Source organism: Suricata suricatta, chromosome 6 (genome assembly GCF_006229205.1).
Source record: "Suricata suricatta isolate VVHF042 chromosome 6, meerkat_22Aug2017_6uvM2_HiC, whole genome shotgun sequence".
Taxonomy (NCBI): Eukaryota; Metazoa; Chordata; class Mammalia; order Carnivora; family Herpestidae; genus Suricata; species Suricata suricatta.
The window spans coordinates 76,153,502-76,170,539 of record NC_043705.1 but is presented as its reverse complement, the minus strand read 5'-3'; the positions used below and the strand labels follow the sequence as shown (position 1 = coordinate 76,170,539).

Below are 17,038 nucleotides of genomic sequence, written 5' to 3'. Positions count from 1 at the left end.
CATCAAGATAAAAAGCTTCTGCACTGCAGAGGAAACAATCAAGAAAACTAATAGGCAATTGACAAAATGGGAAAAGATAGTTGCAAATGACATATCAGATAAAGGGCTAGTATCCAAAATCTACAAGGAACTCACCAAACTCCACACCCGAAAAACAGATAACCCAGTGAAGAAATGGGCAGATGACATGAATAGACACTTCTCCAAAAAGGGCATCCAGGTGGCCAACAGACACATGAAACAATGCTCAGCATCACTCATCATCAGGGAAATACAAATCGAAACCACACTGAGATACCACCTCACACCAGTCAGAGTGGCTAAAATGAACAAATCAAGAGACTATAGATGCTGGTGAGGATGTGGAGAAATGAGCACACTCCTACACTGTTAGTGGGAGTGTAAACTGGTACAGCCACTCAGGAATATAGTATGGAGATTCCTCAAAAACTATCAATAGAACTCCCCTATGACCCAGCAATAGCACTGCTGGGGATTTACCCAAGGGACACAGAAGTGCTGATGCATAGGGGCACATGTACTCCAAGGTTCATAGCAGCACTGTCAACAATAGCCAAATCATGGAAAGAGCCCAAATGTCCATCAACTGATGAATGGATGAATATATACAATGGAATACTACATGGCAATGAGAAAGAATGAAATATGGCCATTCATAGCAAAGTGGATAGACCTCGAGGGTGTCATGCTAAGTGAAATAGTCAGGTGGAGAAGAACAGATACCATATTTTTTCATTCATAGGTCTAACAGGAGAAACTTAACAGAGGACCATGGGGAGGGGAAGGAGAAAAAAGAGTTAGGGAGAGGGAGGGAAGCAAATCATGAGAGACACTTGAATACTGAAAAACAAACTGAGGGCTGAAGGGAGAGGGGGAAAGGGGAAGGGGGGTGATGGTCATGGAGGAAGGCATTTGTGGGGAAGAGCACTGGGTGTTATATGGAAACCAACTTGACAATAAACTATATAAAAATAAATAAATAAATAATAAGATTTGAGTAACTCATTAACCATCCCATTATTATAAATCAGAAAATTTATATATCTAGGAGTACACATTCTTTCAAACTAATATAGAGATTTAATGACACTGCCTATGAAATTCAGATGGATTGTTTTTATGGTTAGTATGGTAATTCTCAAGTTTATATACAGGAATTAACAAACCCCACAGTTAATATATCTTTGACAAAGAAAAAAATGGAAGAAAATTTGTTGTGCTAAACAAAAATGTGTATTAAAAATCGACAATAGTAAGATAGTGTGATAGTGCAAGAAAATTTACAGGCATAATGAAAACCACAGACACCCTGAAATAGACCTCTGTACACAAAAGAATTTAATATGTGATATAAAGGGTGATGGATATCAATAACAAAGGAGTAAATTATTCAATAGGTGATATGAAATAATTATTTTTTAAAAACATCAGATTTACACTTCCTAACATACTTCAATACAAATCTCAGATGATTCTAGTTAAAGAAAAAAAACTGTATCAAAAAATACCTTATTAACAGAACTGATTCAGAAATAGCAGGAACTTAAAAAATAGTAAATGGATCAGAAAGGTGTTACAGCAAATACATGGCATCCAGGAAGAGACAAGTGACAGGTACTCAGGGAATCATAAAAGACTGTTTGTTTTGCACCAGTGCTGGCCCAGCAGTTACCTCCAAAGGCTGAGCTGAGAGCCCTGGCATTGGCCTTCTTTTGTGCCTGGCTAGCTTCCGTGTACTTGGAAACTTTCTATCGGCTGCAGGGGTGGGTGGGGAACTATTGGTTGTGTTACCCTGGCAGTTGGCTGATGCAATAGGCAAGCAAGATTATAGAAGCCAAAAGCATGCAGGGGAGGTATCTGGCCATGGACATCTGACTGGCCTTTTTTTTTTATATGCTCTTGCCGACTTTCCTTCTCAAAGGAATAGAAATACATTTATGTGCACGTGTGTTTAACAGCATGTATTCAAAAAACTGAAAATGAAGTAAAAAGCAAAATAAAATTTGGAAAAATTTGTCACACATAGTTAACTTTTATGTGATTTTGAGATATCAAACCAATGTCATTGCAACAGGGCTTTTCATGTCTAGGGAGAAAAGCAAAAGGGGTGCCTGGGTGGCTCGGTCAGTTAACCAGCCTACTTCAGTTCAGGTCACGATCTCATAATTTGTGGGTTCGAGCCCGGCATCGGGCTCTCCTGTCTCCCTCTCTCTGCCCCCCACACCTTTCTCTTCCAAAAAATAAATAAACATTAGAACAAAAAAGGAAGAAGAGCAAAAACACAAATTGGTTTTCTGCCATTATGCTTAGAAGCATAAGAAACAGGCCAGAAACCAGAAATTCATGATCACTAGGCTCAACTGTCTGAGTCCTCGTGTGGCCAGCTTCATATTTACTTACCTTCCATATGCAAATCTTTTTTTTTTTTTTTCAGAAAAACACCTAAAGAGGCAACAAATAACCAAAATGAAGAGAATGTAAAAATGCAAATGGAAGTTACTATTTTGATTATTCTGCTTCCAGATTAAGTAAGAAAAGAAAAACAATGTGGTGACTCACCAAAGAGAGAGAGAGAGAAAGAAAGAGAGAGAGGTGGTAGACTTTGAATTTCCAATTCAATGAATGAAAAATACATTGGGGAGGAAGGAAAAATTATTTTTCTTCTACCTTTCTAGGTTCTTGGTTGATACCCCTCTGTATTACAAGACAGATTAACAAGAGAAAAACAGAGAAGTTTAATATCAGTGTATATATCAGAAATACCCAGGAAAACTGAGTATCTCCTCAAAATGCCCAAAGCTACCTATCATCTTAAATACCATTTCCAGCTAAAGACAAAAGAAGAGGGAAACTAATTATAAAAGGTTATTAAGCAAAGCAGAGTAAATAAAGGTCAGGCTGTTTGCAGATTTAAAATCAGGAGGAGGGTAGATTTGGCCATCTTCCTCCTTCTGGTACAGACAGGGAGACACCCTTACAAATGGAGATTTTCCTCATATATGCAAATATCTCTTATAAAAGGTTAGCTTCTACTCAGTTTTCAGAGCTTCTACCCTGTGTCTGCTGTTTCTTAAAAATACCCCCTCACAATATATCTGCATGCCAGAGAAACATATTTGGGAGTGGCAAATTCTGCTCCCCTTCCATATTAAGGATAGATGACTAACAGCAACAGATCATTTAAAACTACATGTAATTTTTAAGAGTTGAGTTTCCTAAATTCCTTCCCCACCTCCCGTGACATCATCTCTCAGGGCCATATAAGCACTACCCCCAAGTAAGACACCTTCCTTACCATACTCTTCTCTCCTTTCCTTCACCAATGTTTCATGCTCTGCCTCTTGTTCACTCAAGTCCTTACTTGTAACTGGCTATCTTATGTAATAAACTAATTTTCCCCAAAGTACAAATAGACACAATAGGGCCACCTACACCATTTCAGAGGATAAAACATGACTTTGCCTTTGCTACACATATAGTCTCAAAATGTGGTCTCCCAAAACACTTTCAATAAATAGTCTTTTCAGCATCTGCGTGTGGATGTGTATGTGCATGGACATGTGCATTTTTGTTTTGCACAGCACAACGTGTGAAATCATTCTCTTTGGGGATAATGCATGCCACAGTCATGGGCAACTTCAAATTTCTGTGGTTAAATGAAATTTCAAAAATTCTGCCTAAGTTTGATGTAAAGGGCTTACTGATCTAGGTCCTTTGAGAAGTAAAACTTTTCAAAAATACAAAGCAGGAAATTGTGATCACTAAGCGGAGTTACCACTGTGATGTTCCCTGTGTATGGCTTATTCAGAGCCCTACAAAAAAGAACACAAGGTAAGCTGGGGGCTTCTGAAGCTCCAGCCTCATGCTTCTTCAAGGCTGCAATCCTGTGAGCTATTCTTGCAATGGTGTTTGATGTAAAATAGTGAAAACATCAGATTATCCTAAGAATACCATTTTAAAAGGAGGAATTTTTGGGATTGCTTTTTTTTCTACTGTGACCCAGAAAGACCCACTAATCCATGGGCAAGCAGATTGAGAGTGTGACAGGACCAGCGCAAATTGCTCAGTTATAATGAAGGACCTGGAGTCACCGGTCCCACAGCAGGGATAAATTGCAGTCCCTGTTTCTCTAAGGCAGGGAGTTGCTAGGGAAGGGAAACTGAACCTGGGGAAAATTCTAGAGCCAATTCGCTATTCCAGTACTCCTGCTTTTTCACTAAGGGACAGGGAAGGACTTCTTTTCTACCACTAATTACTCATAACTACCCATAAAAAAAGCGTAAGTGTCCATAAATACCATTTTTTGAAATATGGATGTTCTGATCAAAGGTCTGGCCTACATTAGCTCAATTAATTTATACATGTATTCTCTCCTAGTGCTGTGGGCAATGTAATGTCTTCGTCATCACCCCTGAAAGTTTTCCAATTTAATCTCACTCAATTGCAATCACTGCCTTGGGTTATTCATCCTAATGTACTTGGCATTCCGTCCACAATGCTCCTTGTCACCTGGTCTCCATTCACCCATAATATGCTGGTTTCATTACTCCAGCAACCATCTCCTGGACTTTTCTTTAACAGTCATGGCAAACAAAGTGAAAACTGAGTTGCTTTCTGTCCGCCCTTGGGATGTGACCGCTGAATGCTCCTTCACATCTCTGGGAGGCAACCAAGCTGCTTGAACTGATTTTTCGAGTCAGCCCTTTGCCCCATGTGGTCTATTTTGATTCTATCAGCTTATGTCGCGGACAGAGGATACATGCCCTTGAGTGAACACCCAATGCCAATTTGAGTCCATTTTCTTCCCCTGTTTTAGCCAAGCGTGGCTCCTGTCTCTAAACTCTCATTGCCTTTCCTTCTGCCACCACAGCTGGTTGCTGTCCTAGAGTTTTATCTCCCCTACTGACTAAAGTACAGGATTGATTTCTGCACTGGGAGGAAAGAATTTAATTGGTGAATAAGAGTCACTTTTATTCCCTTGCATTCAGCGAATTTACAAGCTATCTCAGTATTTCAAAAAATAGGGCCTTCAGGCAGAAGTAGTGTTTGAATCTGAGCATCAGCCATCTATGTACCTCAAGCACGCAGAGCCCAGTGAAGTTCAGTTGTTACTTAGCAAGTCCTCATAGGCACCATGGGACCCTAACACATTCTCTCTTTCACACACAGAAGCAGTCTGGCAACTTTCTAAAGAACAAAGATCCAGTACAGCAGCTTAGCTCTCCACTTGCCTTTCAAGTCTGTTCCTGTTCATCTAATTTTTGTATATTCCACATTAAGGGATATACTTAAGGCATATTCCCCACTAAAATTATAACTAAACTAATGCTGTAGAAAAGAGAAATGTTTGTCAGTCTTTCTCAGAAATATAGGAGTTGAATTTTGAATTCAATATCAATACTTCTTTTTAAAAGAATAACTGTATCGGGGCCCACTGTATCCCAAGATTCAAATAGCGAGCGCAGCCCCTACACTAGGGGGAAGAGTGGGGCCCCCTAAAGTCCGTGCCTTCCTGCATGAAAATCCACAAATTATCATCGGGTCATTCCACATGTCTGCTTAGCCACAGGGCCACTTCAGGTCTGTGCTGGAGAACCCAGCAATATCAAACTGTCCTGCATGCTGGTATTGAACAAAGCCAGCTGTGAATACTAACATACAAAAATAAACACCATGTCACAGGACATGGATCCACTGAATGAAGTAACAGAAGGATTAATTTTGTTCCTGTGATACAGGATGGAGAAAACCCACCCTGAAAATCCTATAGGAGAGAAGGTGAGTAGTACGAGTGTGACATAAACTGAATGGAAGTCTGGGAACCTGCAAATGGGAATCGAGGAGGAAGAACAGCTTGATAAACTTGATGGTCTCATTCCTGGCCCTCGCTTCCACTCCTGCCCCCATCCATATGTAATTCACAAATAATACTAAATTATATACTTGGTATAAAAAATTATCCACATGGATTTCTCCCCATAATGATAACTTAGATTACTTTCTGAAATTTCAATTAATAAATTCTAATATTTTCTTCTGCTGGTGTGCGAGTCACCTCCTAAAAATGCCAACAGGCTATCTGTTATTTCCACATCAACAGAAATATAATTAAGAGTATGCAAGGTAAGAAGGAAGTCACAGAGGTGGTAATTTTTATTGTGGTGCACTCACATGTTTTTTGAGATGTGATTATGAATGAAATGGTAAGATCAATTTTGGGGGGAAGACACCAAGGCTACTCTTGAAAGACAGAAAAGAGACTTTTGTAAATAACTAATAATTAATAAATATTGAAGGGGTTCAGGACAGTATGTCGATTATTTTGAGCTGAAGGTACTTGAGACCTTGCAGGCTCAAGAGAAAAGTTTGTCCCTCCCTTAACCACATGCAAGAATCTACCTTGAGGGTCTTTCTTAGAATCAGAGTTTTTAGCAGAGATAAACTTCATCTGTGTGGCCCATCTATATGGCAGGGCAAACATCTAATTACCAACCACTGCTCTTCTTATTACCTAGTGGAGTGCATTCCTTTCCTCTGAAATCTCATACCCCTACCCTAGCTCCTTAATTCAGAATGACATCTACATCTCATTTTGCCCATCTTAGGAATTCCCATATTTATGTAGATTCCCCATATGTGTGCCTATTAAATTTTATTTTTTCCTGCTAATTTGTCTCATGTTAATGTGATTCTTAATCCAGTTCGAAGGACCTTTGAGGGGACAGAAGTTATTGCTCCTTAACAATAATATAATTTAGCACTGTGCAATGTGAGCTAAGCAACATGTCACACGGAAACAGATTAGATTCTTACTTTATTTGGGGAAGGAGGAATGGTATTAGGGAAAGCTTCGGAAATAGGTGGCATTTGAACTAGGTCTTAGGTGTTGAGTGGGATTTTGACAATCGGGTGGTAAGAGTCGAAGGACAGGGCCAGGATTAAATTCTAGTAGGATTAGTAAAGCAGAAAACAGAGACAGCAGGCAGCACAGAGGCTGTATCTGTCTGCTATCAATGTTTTTAAGGCAACAACTGAAATTTTTTTCTGACTTTCTTGCTTATAACATAAACTTCTGATCAAAAATTTGCTCTTCTAAAAGGACCTTTTCACTATAGATTAGCCATTAAAAGATAAAGATTATATTTTTCTAAAGAAGATGACAAAACAGAGCAACAACAACAAAAAAAACCATTAATAGCATCAAGCCATTTCAAATATCCTGAGACAAGTTTAAGCCTTTGTCAACTTACAGTAGCACTTTGCCAGAGTCAGGTGCCTGGGTGGTTCAGTCCATTGAACTTCAGAGTTTGGCTCAGGTCATAATCTCATGGTTTGTGGGTTTGACCCCAATGTCGGGCTCTATGTTGACAGCTCAGAGCCTGGAGCCTGCTTCATATTCTGTGTCTCCCTCTCTCTCTGCTTCTTTCCTGATCACCCCCTCCCTCTCAAAAATAAAGATACATTTAAAAAAATTTTAATAAAATAAAATTTTGCTAGAGTTACAAATAATTGTATCTCTTAACCAGAAGCCAAACAAGAACTAACATTCTAAATTTTATGACATAATCTTGACTAACAGAAATGACAGAATAGTAGAGATAAAGCAGACTTGTTCTGAAGATGTAGTTTGGGGTCTGCCAATTAAAAATATTTATTTATGGGCAAACATTCTACATCTCTGTTTTACCATATGTATAATAAAATAAAATTATCTGTGTAGTGGAGGAAATATAATTTTCCCTCTACCCTTCATGTTTCTTGATTGAGACATTCCCCCCATCCCAATAATATAAGAAGAATTAACAGAAGAAAAACAAACATTAGTTTAATAACACATGCACCTCCAGTACAGATGAGAGATACCCTGGAAAACTGAGTAACTACCTAAAATGGCCCCAGTTACCACCTTAAATACCATCTCGATCTAAAGACAAAAGAAGATGTTGGGGTGGTAGGGGCCAGTTACAGGAGGTTACCAAGAAAAGCACAGTAAACAAGGATAAGGTTGCTATGTAGATTTAAGTCATTGCCTTCTGCATTAATTGCAGTTGCTAGAGATTTGGAGTCATCCTTCACTTCCTGGTACAGAGAGGGATTTCCCCTATATATGTAAATGTCTCTTATGAAAGGGTAACTTCTACTGTTTTCAGTGTTTCCTGTCTGCTGTTTCCTAAAAATAATCAGCCTAAAATAACTCATGTGCCAAAAAGAAATATTTTTCAAAGGTGAGTATTGGGCAATTTCTGGTTCAAAGTATTGTTGGTATTATTATTATTATTATTGAATATAGAAAGTCACTAAGCCACCTAGAGTTCATAATAAACAACTAAAATTTTGGTATAGCCCAGACTTCAGAAAAACATTACAAAACATTCAGAGAAAAGATGCATATGTCTTTATAGTCATAGATTCTTAACAGAAATAAACATTTAGAGAAAAGAAAACAGAAAAAAGTTAAACTCTAATTTTACAATCCTGACTCAATTTGGTCCATAGGCCCATGCTATTTCCTTTTGCTGAATTTTCCTTTTTTACTTATTCAAATTATATTATTTAACAAATCAGGCAGGAATTGCTTCCGTATGGCTAATCTTTGCTTTCTGCATACATGTGGCTGTATTTTCCTTTATTCATTTTTGCATTGTCTCTCTTTCCTCTTTTTTCTTCTTTTCCTGTTTTATTATTAGAAACCCCATTGGTTTGCTGAAACATCGGAGAAAACACAGAATGCTGGTACCTAATACTGCAATCTGCTCCTGAAAGATGCCCCTTATAGATGTCACTGAGCCACACATACATAGGAAGGATTAGAAAAGTTCATCACAAATACCTCACTTGAGTTTCTCCACTCCAAGTAAAGCTAACACTAAGACTGCATGTCATAAAGCTACATCATCAGCAGTTTCACCTCCCTGAGGACAAGGACCAAAATATCCATTATTGAAGTAAGAAGTCTATTATCATTTTGCACTTCAGCTCTCTAAATCTATATAAAAAATACATTAAGAATCATGCAAGTATATACTCTGCCTTTTATTCAGATAATTTTGCATGAATTATCTCAGGGCAAAAATATAATAAGTTAAATCAAAACATATGAAAACAACTGCAGTGAATAATAAAACGGCACTTAAAGTATAGACTTAAGCTGTCAGGATATTCCTTAGTACTTTACTATCAACCTAGTAAAGTATATATATATAAAATGGTCTACCATTATGCCTTAAAGGTTAGATCATGACATATTCTAAAAGCATGACTATCAAAGAATAAAGTTGCATGCCAAAGTATGTATTCTCTGCCTTCAGTTCTGTGAAGTATATATTTAGAGTGGGTTAACAGAAATATGCCAACTGATTGCAATATTCATAACAATACAAAAGAATAATTTTCTAAAATAAGGCCCATTTCATGGAAACACTAATTTTAATATTTCCTAGAATTAATGTGTATGTGGTGGGGAGAGTGCATGCATAAACGTGTCTGTAAAGGACATTACTGTGAAAGAAAAAATAAATACACCAAAATATCAGTAAGAAAATGTCTGTTTGCAGAAAGAGGAAAAGTAAAAAGCCTCCATTCTTAGAAAATCTTTGACCCCCCTTATCCTACCCATATTTGCTCTGATTAGCTCAATAGCAATCTTTATCTAATCCACAGCCTTCAACCTTGAAAAAGGACTCATCTCTATGCAAAGCAATTAGGGAAATAGTGTTCCCTGCACAAAGTAGTTTCTCAGTAATGATGCTTTGGCCATCCAGAACAACATGGAAAGGAAACAGGCATTAATGAGTCAGGTCTGCTGGAAATAGTACACATTTTAGAAATCAAAGGCTTTGCTAGAAAGGGCATAATTCCATCTCTGAAGGTCACAGAGTCCTTCACATTCACTTCATTTCTGGATATTGTATGCTGAAATTACAATCATGCTCCAAAGCCTGGTTAGCATCTGCCGAACCAGGTCAGCAAAAGGAAGCCAACTTTAACACAACTGAAATTCTAATTATTTCTACATGGGTCATTATTTCTGGGGAAATTATTGCTGGGGCACATATCTGTCCAACTATGCCCACTGAATTTTTATTTTTTGCTCTCAAACATATGACCATTGCTGGAACAACTTACCTAGAAAAACCAAAAAATTCTAAATCCTTTAAAAAATACAGAATACTAGTCTGAAATAGATCTACACTCCCAAACCAAGCCTTAGTACTATAATTTATGTTAAATTTTATAAACCTATACTATAGCTTAAGTTGAAAGTTCGAGACAGGCACTGTAATCTTTTCCAAAAATGGCCACAATAAGACTTCTGGTCCCACATGTTTTCCAGAATTTTGCCATTCTCTTACCAAGCCTATTTCTCTTCCCCTTGAAATTGAACACGATTCTGTGACTGCCTTGACAAAGAGAATATAGGAAGAGATGCTATGTGACTTTTGAACATAGGTTTAAAAAAAAACAAACTACTATTCAGCTTTTGCTAGTGTTCCCTCTTGTCCTGGGTATCAGCCTTGGGAGCCTTTTGCCAATTTGTAAGTAGTCCTACTATCCTAAAGCCACCAAGTTGGTGAGATTATATAGAGAGACTAGAGACAAAGATGCCCTGAGAAACCTTCAAATAATTCCAGTTCCCAGTCTTCAAATCTTCTAGCTGGCACTGTACATATTATGGAGCAGAGACAAACCAGCCCACCATGCCTTGAAAATATTTCTGACCCATAGAATCACTGAAAATAATAAATGATGTTTTGTGCTACTAAAGTTTTAGGAAGTTTTATTATACCTAGAACACTTACATAAAAGAAATAAAGAGCAGGGGTGCCTGGGGGACTCAGTAAGTTAGTGTCTTACTTCAGCTCAGGTCATGATCTCCTGGTTCATGGGTTTGAACCCTGTGTTGGACTCTGTGCTGACAGCTCAGAGCCTGGAGCCGGCTTCAGATTCTGTGTCTCTCCCTCTCTCTGCCCCTCCCCCCTCACTCTCTGTATCTCTCTCAAAACAAATAAACATTTTAAAATGTTAATAAGAAACAGTATTAATTATTGAGAAAATAAATAATAGAGCAAACTTGGGGCAAATATACCATTTAGTGAGTCTGACTCCTCCTTTCATTTTTACTATATTCAAGGAATAGTGTAACCTTTCCAAATCAGTATTCAATTCCTTAATGAAATGGAACTGAATGTCCTACCAAATACACAAATACACATGATATAATGCCCATTAAATACTTTGAACTATCATTAAGATCAAAGGAAATGCAAAATCTTCCCAAAGGAGACCAAAGGATCTGCCCTTTGCCCACATTTCCTGGGACAACACCCATCACGCCTCTTCCCATATATATATATATACACACACTTTCTTTATTATGGCCAACAGGCAAAACAAAAAACAAGATAGATACATGTGTCTCTTATTCTTCATTCTTACCTTCCTAATGTAGGAACCAAGGGTAGGCTGCCTCTAAATGGGACTCTTTGGCATATTGATTATTTCAAATAAAAGCTATTTAGGAGATAGTCTAAGCAAGAAGGACACTCAGGCCCTTCTCTGTCCCCCTGGAAAGAGGAAACAAATCTCTCATGTGAAAGGTACCCTCTCTGTATCAGGAAATAAAGAGACATCTTTTTCATCAGAGATAGGAAATTTAGAGCTGAGAAGGCTATATAAACCACCCTTATTACTTCTTACTAATTTACACCACAACCCAAATTCTGTTTAGAATACCTTACTAATTGGAGCTCCCAAAGTTAAGTTTTCTTTGTCCTGTCAAGTCTTCACAGATTTATTGTCTCTTTGTCTGTCTAAAACGTACAAAAACTGCCAGTCTTGGTCATTTTTTTAGGATTCAATTTCATTATTGAGCCTCTGTGCACATGTAATAAAACTTTGGTTCTTTCTCTTGTTAATCTCTCCCTCTGGAAGACGCTGAGGGTAAGAAAAAATTCTCCTTGCCTTCACAATATTCCAGCATCTTGTCCCTGAGAGTAAAGTCCAAGCAAGAGAAATTACTAACTCGAGGGGACTGTCAGAAGAAATTGATAACCTTCAATGACAAATCTCTAAACAGAGAGAAATAATAGTTTTTAATGAAAGATTTGCTCATTATCTAGCTTTCAATTAAACAATGAAGGTTGACATCAAAGTTTTGCAGTCCTTACATACTTACAGATTTTTTTAGGATCTATTAAGCACAGACACTTATTAAAAGAAGTTCAGGGAATAAGAAGAATGATAGTCTTAATTTCTCTGAAACTAATGTTTTATTAATCTTGCAAGTTTGAAAAAATGTTCATCTGAAAACAATCTCATTTATATTAGCATTAAAAAAATACTTAGGAATAAATTTAACCAAGGAGGTAAAAGACCTACCCACTGAAAATTATAAGACATCAATGAAAGTAATTGAAGAAGAAACAAATAAATAGAAAGATATGCTATGCTCTAGATTAGAAAAATTCATGTTGCTAAAATGTCCACACTATCCAAAGTGATTTACAGATTCAATGCAATTCCTATCAAAATTCTAAAGGCATTTTTCACAGAAATTGGAAAAACAATCCTAAAATTTGTAAAAACCACAAAAAATCCTGAAGAGCCAAAGCAATCTTGAGTTAGAAGAGCAAAGTGGTAGGCATCACACTTCCTGACTTCAAACTATATTACAAACTATTGTAATCAAAACAGTATGGTAGTAGCAAAAAGGTACACAAGTAGACCAATAGAACAAAATAAATTCATACATGTATGGTTAATTAGTTTATGACAAATGAGCCAAGAATATTCAGTAGGGAAAGGATAATCTTTTTAAAAAATGGTGTTAGAAAAACTTGATTGCCATAGTGAAAGAGTAAAACTGGATTGCTATCTTACACGATACATCAAAATCAATTCAAAATGGATTATAGACTTGAATACAAGACCTGAACTATAAAACTCCTAGAAGAAAGCATAGAGATATGTTTCTCAGACATTGGTCTGGCAATGATTTTTTGTATTTGACCTCAAAAGCAAAAGCAACTACACCAAAAATAAACAAGTAAGACTACATAAATCTTAAAAGCTTCTGGTCAGCAAAGGAAACCATCAACAAAATGAAAAGCCAACTTATGGAATGGAAAATGGAGAGGGTATGTGCAAACCACACATCCAATAAGAGGTTAGTACCCAATATACGTAAGGAACTCATACAAATCAACAGCAAAAAAAGCAAATAACCAAACTAATAAATGGACAGAGGACCTGAATAGATTATATCTTCCAAAGAAGAAATACAAATAGCCAACAGCTGCTAATCAGGGAAACAGAAATCAAAATCACCACAAAGTTATCCTAAACCACTATGTTAAGATTGGTATGAAAAAGATGAAAGAGAACAAATGTTGGCAATGATGTGGAGAAAAGGAACCCCTGATACACTGTTGGTGGGACTATAAACTTGTATAGTCACTATAGAAAATAGAACGGAGGTCCCTCAAAAAATTAAAAACAGAATTGCCCTAGGATCCAGCAATCCCACTTCTGATATATATCCAAAGATAACAAAGCCATTATCTTGAAGAGCTGTCTGTATTCCCATGTTCCCTACAGTATTACTCACAACAGTCAAGGTAATGGAAACCATCTAAATGTTCATCAATGGATCAATGGATCAAGGAAACGTGATATGTATCATAGACGTATACCATATATATATATATATATATATACAAAGAAACATACAATGGGATGTTATTTAGCCTTAAAAACAAAGATAATCCTATTATTTGTGACAATATTGATGAAAATGGAGACCATTCTGCTAAGTGAAATAAGGCAAACAAAGAAAGACTAATACTGCATGGTATATCACTCATAAGTGGAATAAAAAAAGGTCAAATTCATAGAAACAAAGTGGAAAAGTAATTTCCAGGGGGAGGTTGATAGAAGAGTACAAACTTTCAATTGTAAGAGGTATAAGGTCTAAGTATCTAATGTGTGACTCTAATTGATAATATTATATTGTATAATTGAAATTTGCTAAGAGAGTGGAACTTAAATATTCTCACACACAAAAAACTCACCCTGTGGCATATCAACAAGTCCCCAGAGCATGTGCCGAGGTATACCCAGGGCCAGCGGTGCCAGAGAGCTCTGTGTGAATATGAAAAGTGTCAGAAGCAGAGTGTGGAGTATGTGCCTGCCTGCTTCCTTCACAAAAGGAGACGGAGGGAAGACCAGATGGACAGCTCCGGGCCACCTCACTGGAGAGAAACCTTCTGGGAACCTGCATCCACCAATGACAATACAGCTGTGAGGGAAGTGATGACAGCATGACAGACCTCAACCATCCAAGTTGTTTACCAGAAAGAACCTGGGAGGGACTGAGCATGGTGACAATACCAATGACTTTTTAATAGAGGAAGAGGACAAGAAGTCATGGCACCCAACAGAGAAGGGCCCTGGGAACAGAGAAGAGATGGAGGTGGACTGGGAGTTGGGTCTCAAGCATGGGAAGAAGCAGTAGGGTTCATTGAAAAAGTTCAAAAATCATCACCATAAACCCAAGAGACTCAGCTCCTTTAAGCAGTCATATTAATAAACGGCGGCTGGAGAAAAGCAAAAATAATAATAATTGTTTTAATGTCTATCAAATCACCATATTGTACATACTGAATGTCTACTATTTTTTCAATTATACATCAAAAGCTGAAAAGTTATTTTAAACAAAAGCAGTAAGTTCTTTTATAGATATTTTGCAAATATTATAGAACAACTAAAATGTGCAGTAGGAAATTCTAGGTATTTGGGAGTATGAGGAACCTTTCAGAGAAGTAGAATATAGGAGATAAGGTCTGCCCATAAATAATGTAGAAAGTGATGAAATAGAGAAAAGCAGATATGGCTTTTCAGATATTAGAGAGATCACTTCCATATGTAGGAGACAGTCATAAAAGACCTCATGAATGGATAGCAAATTGAGTGGGAAAGAAAGTTCTGTGAAGAAAAAATTAACATGTATAAAAGCTCAGAATTTGGAAAACATCATTGAGATTAAGAGTGCATAAGATGGGGGTGACTGGGTGGCTCAGTCAGTTAAGCGCCCGACTTCAGCTCAGGTCATGATCTCACATTCGTGGGTTTGAGCCCCGTGTGGGGCTCTGTGCTGACAGCTCAGAGCCTGGAGCCTGCTTCCAATTCTGTGTCTTCCTCTCTCTCTGCCCTCCCCTGCTTATGCTCTGTCTCTCAAAAATAAATAAACATTAAAAATAAATAAATAAATCAAAGAGTGCATAAGATGGAAATAGAATTGGAAAGGTAAAATAGGAGTAATATTAAGGGGCAATATTAAAGTGGGAGATTGGGGTCCTTGAATGATAGGAAAAGTTTGAATGGGTTATTTAAGAAATAGAAAACAATTGAAGATTTCTGAGCAAGGGACTGACATATGTGGGTGATGCCTTTTACTTATATGACACTTTATCATTAAAAAGCATCCCAATGTATTTTATCTCATGTTTTTATCACAAAACTGTGAGGCATGTAGAGAAGAGATTATTATCAAATAATCCACCCAAAATCATAGTGTTATTCGGTGGCATAAACCAGACTCAGAGCCAAGCCTTTACTAATGTACAGCAGGCTTTCTACTAAAATGCAAAGCGAGCTTGTTGGTGGTATGTGAGAATGAAGATGAAGTGACAAGTCAGGGAGGTTGTAAATTAATCCCTGTGAAAGATGATCAAAGTGGGGACAAGATGAGACTCATCTCAGTGATACAGGAAGCAAAATTATCCAGGTAGAAGAAATTCAATGGCATTTTCACTGAAAAGCAGCAATTGTAAAACATTTAAATTTTGTTTCATATGTACTGCCTTTAGTAAATCATCCTATAACTCTCCAGTATATAAAAAGAGATTTTATAAAGCTTTCAGTAACTAAATTACCAGCATAGAAAATTAAATGGAAAATATACAGATTCCTTCCTAAAACAAAATAAAATCTTAACGAATTCTTATTTTAGAAGTTTATTTTTACACTGGATTATGAAAATGTCATGCTCTGACACTTATAGTGGAATGATAGCAAAGCACAGTATTATAAAGGTTTTAAAATATTCAAAATACTCTAACAAGAGTAAAATTCTCCTTTGTATTCATTTCAATCACCATAAGGAAAATCACCACGAAGTAAAAAGATAAAGTGCTTCTTTCTTTTTCTTTCTCCTAAACCTTAAAACAATTCATAAAAATTCTATCAACAGTTTGGACTTATATCTACAGAGCTAATTAAAAAAACAAGAAGTGCAGGCTAAGCTAAGTCTCAAGCATTTGGAATTGTTAAAAATCGATACGAAATTAACATGGTAAACTGTGGTTAGTCTTGAAGATCTTTGCAAATTTACAAAATGCTTCCAAATAATGGCAGTTCATCCCAAATGCACCAAGAAAACAAGATAGTTTTGCCATATTCCTGTTTTCCCATGAATGGTAATGGTAATTATTTCCCCTTCCTCCTTAGTGGTTTGTGCTTTGCCTTATTACAAAAAAAAAAATTTATAAACATGAAATCACACCAAAAAAATTAGGGCCAAATGGATATACCTGAGCACCAAAAGCCCCCAGGGCAGAATAAATGTCCAGGATTTCCACAGAGAAAGGGCAGAGTTTCAAGAGCTATTTGAACAGAAAATGAACTAAAACAATTAAAATGTTGATGCATTTTAACTGACTCAGAATCACCTTCTCTCCTTCTTAACAACTCTGCCAAAGCTATCTTCACAAGCAAATGTCAAGAGGCACAGTTCATAGTTAAGTCGACAATCAAACAAGAACAGCTGCACGTGTCTGGCACATTGGAGACTCTGAGAGCATTTACTAAACAGACAACCTAGAAGCCAGATTCGTTAAGTAAGGACAGTACCCACCTCGAAGTTCATGAGAAGATATTCTACCAAAGTCCAAGAGAAAGGGGAAAGAATGTTTACTCCCAGGAATGAAAGCATTCACACTGGCACTCCTGTGAGCCTCAT

The 17,038-nt window shown here is 37.1% G+C and overlaps 1 pseudogene; it reads left to right on the top strand.

Moving 5' to 3' along the window:
- Positions 1–14,082: 14,082 nt before the first annotated feature.
- On the top strand, positions 14,083–14,605 carry LOC115293475 (annotated as a pseudogene).
- Positions 14,606–17,038: the final 2,433 nt, after the last annotated feature.